This window comes from Bos mutus, chromosome X (assembly GCF_027580195.1).
Source record: "Bos mutus isolate GX-2022 chromosome X, NWIPB_WYAK_1.1, whole genome shotgun sequence".
Taxonomy (NCBI): domain Eukaryota; kingdom Metazoa; phylum Chordata; class Mammalia; order Artiodactyla; family Bovidae; genus Bos; species Bos mutus.
In genome coordinates this window covers 111,665,690-111,675,939 of record NC_091646.1, presented here as the reverse complement: position 1 = coordinate 111,675,939, position 10,250 = coordinate 111,665,690, and the positions used below count along the sequence as shown (strand labels likewise).

The window sequence follows — 10,250 nt, the reverse complement described above, 5'->3', positions numbered from 1 at the left end:
GTCCCCAGTGGCTCAGCAGTAAAGAATCCACCTGCAGTTCAGGAGATGCAGGAGCCATGGGTCCAATCCCTGGGTGGGGAAGATCCCCTGGAGGAAGGCATGGCAACCCACACCAGTATTCTTCGCTGGAGAATCCCATGGACAGTGGAGCCTGGCAAGCTACAGTCCATGGGCTCACCAAGAGTCAGACATGATTGAGCACAGCACAGCACACTTGTGTGTGTGGAGGACTCTGGCACACAGATTCAGATAGGAGAATATGCAGATTGGCAACATAAAAGCCTTAAGACAAGCTCAAATAGTAGTGTTAGTTGCTCAGTCGTGTCCGGCTCTTTGCGATCCCATGGACTATAGCCTGCCAGGTTCCTCTGTAACATACCTTGAATTTAAGTAGAGCCAGAAGAAAGTTGGGGAAAAGTGTTGCTGTTGGGATGTCATCAGTTCAGTTCAGTTCAGTCGCTCAGTCGTGTCCGACTCTGTGAGACCCCGTGAACCGCAGCACGCCAGGTTTCCCTGTGCATCACCGACTCCCGTTGTCTACCCAAACCCATGTCCGCCGAGTCAGTGATGCCAAACAACCATCTCATCCTCTGTCGTCCCCTTCTCCTCCTGCCCTCAATCTTTCCCAGCATCAGGGTCTTTTCCAATGAGTCAGCTCTTCGCATGAGGTGGCCAAAGTATTGGAGTTTCAGCTTCAACATCAGTCCTTCAATGAACACTCAGGACTGATCTCCTTTAGAATGGACTGGTTGGATCTCCTTGCAGTCCAAGGGACTCTCGAGAGTCTTCTCCAACACCGCAGTTCAAAAGCATCAATTCTTCTGCGCTCAGCTTTCTTTATAGTCCAACTCTCACGTCCATACATGACCACTGGAAAAACCATAGCCTTGACTAGATGGACCTTTGTTGGCAAAGTAATGTCTCTGCTTTTGAATATGTTGTCTAGGTTGCTCATAACTCATCATCAGGGGATCACAAATAATGGAAGAATAGAAAATTAAAAACAGTGGATAAAATGCTTATGGTCTCCACCCTTTTATTTTAGTACTTGGTGCAGGGGAAAAGAAATCATGAGATAATAATTTCAATTAAATAATTAACTCTGTTAATGGTGTTTACTAATGTCCCATAAGAGCAGATATACCACCAGATGGTAAATTTTACCCAGTAAATGTAGCTTCAAAGAGCTCAATTAAACGAAACCTTCTTGTGGGTCTACCATATAGCAATTATTGCTCTAAACATGTGTATTTCAATTTATAAGAGTTGAAGCATAGTTTAAATATATGAGGAGATTCATCTTTTATAAAAAACAGTGAGCATCTTTTGCTTTTTGTTTGTTTTGGCTGCACTGTATGGCTTGTGGGATCTTGTAGTTCCCTGACCAGAGGTCGAACTCTGGCCCTTGGCAGTAAAAACGTGGAATTCCAACCACTGGAGAACCAAGGTATTCTCCAGTGGGCATCTTTTGAATACTGAAAAAAAATTAATTGATCTGTTTTATGAATAATCACCCCTTAATTTTGTAAAAAGAATTTCTAGGTTGAGATGATTAATGTTAGCTATTATTCCTAAATTTTTTACCCTTTAAAAACTATTTGCAAGCAATAAAAATTATAGAGAAAAGAAAACACCCTTAAAAACCCATTATTGTAGAATAACTTCTGCTTAACTATTATCATTTATAGATTTTCTATTTGAGTATATTCTCATCATTTTGTGTGTGTGTGTGTGTGTGCATTCTGGGTTGGTATCCTGTGAAATTCCACTCATACACACCAAAAAGTGAACGAGGGAATGGCTCTGTAGTGAAATAAGTTACAAAAATGCCATATGCTTATCTTCTTGTAAATGAAGGCATTTGCTTAACTTTGCTTTGCTCAGCATTTCCCAAAGGTATTTGACCACAGAACTGGTTTTATTTTGCTGTTTTGTTTTGTTCTATAGCAGTTGATAAGTCAGAGAATACATCTGGAAAAATTCTGAGTTTTTGAGTGAACAGATAACAGGGTTGATTAATGTCTAATTAATAACCTATTAGAGATTAATGATTAATTTCTTTTAAGGCTCTGGAGAAATAAGATAGTTTGGATGTTTGAGGAAGAACCTCTTTCAAAGATGGGACAAAGATAGGGAGGTCTGAGTGGGAAGTGACTTGAGGGGCCCTGAAAATTCAGGCAAATCCTGAGGGCGCTGTATTTGTTTTCTTTTTTCCTCCAGATTTATTGACCTGTAATTGACATATAACATTGTATAAGTTAAACATGTACAATATGTTGATATGTTAATATATTGCAGAATGATTGCCAGTATAACATTAGCTCATACCTCATCCCATCACATAATCACCATTTCTTTTTCTTTTCTGAGAAAATTTAATATCAACTCTCTTAGCAACTTGTGAGTATATAATATAGTGTTATTAGTTATAATCCCTATTCTGCGCAATAGATCCCAGAACTTGTTGATCTTTTAGCGAAAGGTCTACACCCCTTGACCAATATCTCAACATTTCTCCCACCACTGCCCCTACCCCACGCCTCCGTGCCCGCCGAGCCCCTGGTAACTTCCACTCTACTCTCTGTTTCTCTGACTTCAACTTTCTTAGGTTCCACATATAAGTGATATCATGCAGTATTTGTCTTTCTCTGACTTACTTCACTTAGCATAATGTTCTTTGATGTTAACTATTATAAATGTTTTGCCATTTTTTAGCAATAATTTCTTTCTTTTTAAATTTGTTTTTAATTGAAGTATAATTGATCTACAATGTTGTATCAGTTTCTGGTGTATAGCAAAGTGATTTAGTTACACATATATATGTATTATTTTTCATATTTTTTCATTATGGTTTATTACAGGATATTGACTATAGACCTGTGCTATATAGTAGGACTTTGTTGATTTATCTTTTTTTTTTTTTTTTTTTTTTTTTGGCCACGCCACATGACTTGTAGGATCTTAGTTTCCTGACGAGAGATTGAACCTGGGCCATGGCAGTGACAGTGCCAAGTCCTAACCACTGGACCACCAGGGAATTCCCTATCCATTCTATATGTAATAGTTTGTATCTGCTAATCCCAAACTCCCAATCTATCGCTCTCTGACCCACCCGCCTCTTGGCAACCACAAGTCTGTTCTCTATGTCTTTGAATCCATTTCTGTTTCATTTGTGTCATACTTTAGATTCCACATATAAGTGATATCATATAGTATTTGTCTTTGATTTACTTCACTTAGTATGATAATCTCTAGGCCCATCCATGGTGCTGCAAATGGCATTATTTCATTCTTTTCTATGGCCAAGTAGCATTCTGTTGTATATATATGTACTAAATCTTCTTTATCCATCTATTAATGGACATTTAGGTTGTTTTCATATTTTGGCTGTTAGCAATAAAGTATTTTAATTAAGGTATGTACATTTTAAAATACATAATGCTATTGCACACGTAACAGACTAGGGGGAAACAAAAACATTCATGTGACTCACTTTATTGTGATATTTGCTTTATTGCAATGGTTTGGAGCCAGAACCACAGTATCTACGTGTATGCCTATTTGTAGACTTCCTTGGTGGCTCAAGGAAGATAAAGAATATCTTTATAAAGAATCCGCTTGCCAGTGCAGGAGACATGGATTCAATCCCTGGGTCAAGAAGATCCCCTGGAGGAAGACATGTCAACTCACTCCAGTATTCTTGCCTGGGAAATCCCATGGACAGAGGAGGCTGGCAGGCTATAGTCCATGGGGTCATGAAAGAGTCAGACACGACTTAGCAGCTAAGCAACAACAAATGCCTACTTGTATGTGTGTATACATATATATCTCCACATCTTCTTTATTGATTCATCTGTTGTGGATGGACACTTAAGTTGTTTCCGTATATTGGCTATTGTGAATAATCCTTCACTGAATATGGGTGTGCCAACATCTCTTTGAGATTTTGTTTCCATTCTCTATGGATATGTGTCCAAGAAGTGGGATTGCTGGAACACATGATAGTTCTTTTTTAATTTTTTGAGAAACCCCCATACTGTTCTCCACGGTGGCTGCACCAATTTACATTCCCACCAACAGTGCATAGTATTCCCTCTTCTCCACATCCTCACCAATACTTGTTATCTCTTGTCTTTTCAAAGATAGTCATTCTAGCAGATGTGAGGTCATATCTCATTGTGGTTTTGATATGCATTTATTTCCCTTACAATTTGTTATGTCAAACACTTTTTCATGTACCTGTTGACCATTTATATGTCTTTTTTGGACAAATGTCTATTTAGGTCCTTTGCCCAGTTTTAAAATGGTCTATTTGTTTTTTGCTTGTTGAGTTGTATGAGTTGTTTTTGTTTTTTGGTTATTAACCTCTTATCAGGTATATGATTTACAAATTGTTCTCCCACTCCATAGATTGCCATTTGATTGTGTTGAGAGCCTCTTTGCTGTATAGAACTTTTTAGTCCCGCTTATTTACTGATATAGTCCCACTTATTTATTTTTGCTTTTGTTGCTTGTGCTTTTGGTGCCATATCTAGGAAATTGCTGCCAAAGATAAACGTCAAGGAGCTTTTCTCCTATGCTTTTTTTCCTAGGAATTTTATAGTTCTAGGTCTCATGTTTGTCTCTAATGCATTCCAAGTTAATTTTTGTGAGTGCTATAAGATAGCAGTCCAACTTCATTCTTCTACATATAATTACCCAGTTTCCCCAGTTTCACAGCACCATTTATTGAAGAGACACTTCTTTCCTCATCTAGTATTTTTGGCCTCCTTATCAAATATTGGTTAATCATGTATGCAAGGGTTTACTTATGGGCTCTTAATTCTGTTCCGTTGGTCTATGTGTCTATTTTTATGTCAATATCACACTGTTTGGATTACTATAGCTTTGTAGTATGGTTTGAAATCAGGAAATGTGATGCCCCAGCTTTGTTCTTCTTTCTCAAGATTGCTTCAGCTATTTGGGGGTCTTTTGTGACTCTATAAACATTTTTGGATTGTTTTCTATTTCTGTGAAAAATGTTAGTAGAACTTTTATAGGGGTGGCATTGAATCTATAGATGCCTTTGGGTAGTAAAGGCATTTTAACAATATTAATTATTCTGATCCATGAGCTTGGGATGCGTTTCCATTTGTGTCTTCTTCAGTTTCTCTCATCAGAATTGTTAGTGTGCAGATCTTTTATCTCCTTGGTTAAATTTATTCCTAAGTATTTGATTGTTTTAGATGCTGTTGTGAATGGGATTGTTTTCTTTCTTTTTAACGTGCTTTGTTATTAGTGTATAGAAATGCAGCTGTTTTCTGTATGTTGGTTTTTGTATTCCACAACTTTGCTGAATACATTGATTAGTTCTAACAGTTTTTTGGTGACATCTTTAGGGTTTTCTATACATCAGATCATACTACCTGCAAACAAAGATAATTTTATTCCTTCTCTTACTATTTGGATGCCTTTATTTCTTTTTTTTTACCTGATTATTCTGACTAGGACTTCCAGTACTGTACTGAGTAGGAGTGATGAGAGTGGGCACCCTTGCCTTGTTTCTGACCTTAGAAAGCTTTCCACATTTCACCATTCACTATGATATTAGTTGTGGGTTTGTCATATATGGCCTTTATTTTGTTGATGTATCTGTCTTTTAAGGGCTTGCCCAGTGGCTCAGTGGTAAAGAATCTGCCTGCAGTACAGGAGACATGGGACATGCAGGTTTGATCCCTGGGTCAGGAAGATCCCCTGGAAGAGGGTATGGCAATCGATTCCAGTATTCTTGACAGGAAAATCTCATGGACAGAGAAGCCTGGCAGGGTACAGTCCATGGGGTTGCAAAGAGTTGGGCATGACTGAAGTGACTGAGCACATGTGTCTTCTATATCCAATATGTTGAGATTTTTTATAATGAAAGATGTTGAACTTTATCAAATTCTTTTTCCGCTTCTACTAAGATACATGATTTTTATCTTTCATTCTATTAATGTGGTATATCATATTTATTGATTTGAATGTGTTGAATCATCCTTGCATCCCAGGGATAAATCCCACTTGATCATGGTATGTGATCCTTTTAATGTCCTGTTGGGTTCAATTTGATAATATTTTGTTGAGAATTTTTGTATTTATATTCATCAGGGATATCTATATCTATATTTTGTGTGTGTGATGTCTTTATCTGACTTTGCTATCAGGGTAAGTGTTAGCCTTATTAATAAGTTTGGGAATGTTCCCTCCTCTTCAGTTTTCTGAAAGAGTTTGAAAAGGATTGGCTTTAATTCTTCTTTAAATGTTTTGTTGAATTCACCAGTGAAATCATCTGGTCTTGGACTTTTCTGTTTTGGGAGGTTTTTTAATATTACTGATCGAATTTCCTTATTCAGTGCTGATCTGTTGAAATTTTCTTTCTTCATGATTCAGTCTTGGTAGGCTATATGTTTCTAGGAATTTATCCATTTCTTCTAGATTATCCAGTTTATTGACATATAATTGGTTATTAGTAGTCTCTTGTGATCCTTTGTATTTCTGTAGTATCAGTTGTAATGTCTCCTTTTTCATTTCTGATCTTGAATCATCTCTTTTCTTCTAAGTTAGGCTACCTAAAGGTTTTTCAATTTTGTTTCTCTTTCTTTAAAAAGTGCTTATTTTTTCTGATCTTTCTAATGTTTTTTCTGGCCTCTATTTCATTTATTTCTGTTCTGATCTTTGTTATTTTATTCCTTTTGTTATCTTTGGACCAAGTTTATTCTTATTTTTCTAGTTCCTTGAGGTATAAAGGTAGGTTGTTTATTTGAGAATTTTTTCTTAATGTAGGAATTTATAATGATAAAATTCCATCTTAGAACTGATTTTGCAGCACCCCATAGGCTTTATTTTTCATTTTCTAACTGTTAGTTTTGTATTGGGGTATAGCTGATTAACAATGTTGCAATAGTTTCAGGTGGACAGCAAACATACTCAGCCATGCATATATGTGTATCCATTCTCCCACAAACTCTCATCCCACCCAAGCTGCCACATGACATTGAGCAGAGTCCCATGTCCTATACAGTATGTCTTTGTTGCTTCTCCATTTGAAATATAGCAGTGAGTACATGACCTTCCCAAAGTCCCTAACCATCCCTTCCTCCATCCATCCTCCCACCCCTCTACAATCATAAATGCCTTCTCTAAACTATGAGTATCTGTTTTGTAAGTAAGTTTTTTTGTATCATTTCTTTTTAGATTCTACATATAAGGGATGTCATGCAACATTTCCCTATCCCATAGGTTTTAATATGATGTACTTCCATTTTCATTTGTTTTAAGATATTTCTTGAATTTTCTTTAGATTTCTTCTTTGACCTTTGGTTGTTCAGGAGCATGTAATCTAATCTCAACATATTCATGAATTTTTCAGCTTTACTCCAGTTAGTGTGTACTTTTTTTCTATTACTGCGTAACAAATTACCACAAACTTAGTGGCTTAAAGCAATACACCTGTATTATCTCACAGTTTCTGTGGATCTGGAGTCTAGGTGTAGATAAGCTGGGTCCTCTGCTCATTGTCTCACGAGGCTGCCATTGTATATCAGCTGGGCTGCCTTACCTTGCTGAAGTCCTCTTCCAAACTCATGTTGTTGGCAGAACTGTTTCTTGGTACTGTGGAACTGAGGTTGCCAAATTTCTTACTGATGCCAGCTCACTCTCAGAGGCTGCTTGCATTCCTTGCCATGAGGCCATCTCACAACATGGCGCTTACTTTTTCAAGGCCAACAAGGGTAAGTCTCTCAGTCCAACCTGCTAAGATGGACTCCTACCGAATATCCCATCACCTTTGCCTTGTAACGTAACTGAAAGGAGTGACATCTCACCATCTTTGCGACACTCTGTTGGTCAGAAGCAAATCATAAGTTCTACTTGTACCCAGGAAGGGGTTATGCACAGCTGTGAGTCTTTGAGGGTCACCTTAGGGTATATCCACCAAAAGCGCCGAGGGCCTACGGATGGGAGGTCAGGGTGAGGGGTAAGGGGCTAAGAGGCTAGGGCAAAATCAGAGAGAGAAAAGAAGTCCACAATATGGCACAGCAGGCTTTCCAGGCCAACTTCCCCTCTTTTATAACTGAACTCAGTTCTCTGCTGCTCTGCAGCTTGTATTTAATGTACAAGTTTATGCACTCAGCGCTCTCCTCTTAGAATTCCTTGCTCATTGTTGTTATCACCCAGGGTCAGCATCGAGATTCAGGAGGCCTCCCAGGTAGACGGATTTGTTTACCCAGGCTGGGTTATGTAATACTTTGGCCTCTTTTGTAGCTTCACCTCCTTCTGGCATCAGTATGCACTAAGCAGGGAAGAGATACAAAAGCCTTGTTCAAGGAGAAACAAAAAATACCCACATCGTTAATTTAAACATGTTTTCCTTGAATACAAAATATAGATTTTTTTGGCCTTCAAAATGACAAGGCAAAAAACTGCTGCTTGTAAAATTCTTCTCTTTCTTTCCCCCAAAGCACGTTAACAGTCCTATAGCACAATGTACCATGTAATTACTCACCAAGTACTAGGTTATGATTCTTCTGTTCAGCTACAGAAATTAGCATGTACAAGAGAAACAATTGGCTGCAAAGAAAATTAAGAAATGTATCGTCTCCTATTGGATTCCTATCAAGTTTTCACGGAGAAGTGTGTGGATGGCGAACTCCTGAGGCCTTTGCTGCAGGCATCCATCTTTTTTTTGTACTCCAGGGATGGTCAGCTGCCCTAGAAGAGTGTAAACTCTGGACCTTCCCCATGGAGTCTGCTAATTCCTAGCCAACAGTGGGGACAGGAGTGCAGCTGGGAGTCAGGGGTTCTGGGTCCAAGCTCTCACCTTAACTGTGAATTGGCTGCATGGTGTCAGACCAACAACTTGACTCTTAAGCATCAATTTTCTTGCTTGTGAAGCTCTTTCCAGTTCTCAAGTGCTGAGCTCTGTGTAAAGAATGGCATGTTCTAGTGTGTTTAGCAAAAGACTGGAGGTGGTGAACTGATCTGGAGAATGAAAGGGTTTGTGACAGTGCAAGCAGAAAAACAGTTCTTATGGGTTATGAGTTGGTCTCTCCAGGGAATGGTGACTTTTGTTATCTAAATACCATGTACAAAACAAAAAGCAGTGTCTGGAAATAAAGGAGAATATTGATAATTTACTCCTTTTTAAATCAACCAAAATAATTTTAACTGGATATGGAAAAACACTCTGTATTGAAGAGGGAATATATTTTAATCACATAGCTCAATGAATTTTCACAAATTGAACACATTCACCAACACTCAGAGGAAAAAATAGAATATTAGCGGTCTTTTCTGAGAAGACCCACTCATACTCCCTTCTCCAAGGATAACTGTTTTCTTAACTTCTAACAGCATAGGTTTGTTTCACTAGGATCTGTGCTGTATTATACTGGATCAGATGCTAGGTACCTTCTACGACTGGCTTCCTTCACTCAACATTGTGAAATTCATCCGTATTGATGAGACATTATATGTTGTTCCTTTTCTTTGTTGAGCCATATTCTATTAGAAGAATATAGGTGTTTCTTTATTCATTCTACTATGTATCAACATTTAGGTGGTTTCCAGCTTTTGGCTATTATGAATGGTGTTACTATGAGTATTCTTAATACTTACCTTTAATTAATCTGTGTATGCATTTCTGTGGAAAATAAACCGAAGAGTGGAATTGCTGAGTCATGGGATGTACTTTTGTTGAGATTTTATAGATACTGCTAAACAGTTTTACAAAATAGTTATATCAATCTGTGGTCCCGTCCAGCATGTGTGAGAATTCAGTTGCTCTACTCCTTGCTCTCCATCTTTTTTGTTTTAGACATTCCAATGGGTAAGTCATGATAGCAACATAAGGTTTTAATGTGCATTTCCCTGATAACTCATGCAGTTGAGTATTTACTCATATGTTTGTTGACCATTTAGATAAACTCCTGTGAGCTATTTGTTTAAATTTTTCATCCGTTTAACCATGATGTTGTTTGCTTCTTCAATGATTTATAGAATTATATCTATATCTATTTACATTAATCCTTATTTCTTTTTTTTTTTTGCATTGAACAATTATTCTAATTGCGGCATAATGTAGCAGCTAAACATACAATTTCTGGAAAGAGACTGTATGAGTTTAAATCCTGCCTCCACATGTGACCTTGGACAAGTTGCTTAATCTTTGTAATCCTCAATTTCCTTACCTTTAAGTTGGTTTCATAGTACTTTCTATCTCATGTGCTTAGTTG

At 37.7% G+C, this 10,250-nt stretch overlaps 1 non-coding gene across 1 annotated transcript; it reads right to left on the bottom strand.

Annotated features, from left to right (window-relative positions):
- Positions 1–2,965: 2,965 nt before the first annotated feature.
- Positions 2,966–3,037, bottom strand: TRNAD-GUC (transfer RNA aspartic acid (anticodon GUC)). The gene has a single exon. It is a non-coding gene; the product is annotated as a tRNA-Asp (tRNA).
- Positions 3,038–10,250: the final 7,213 nt, after the last annotated feature.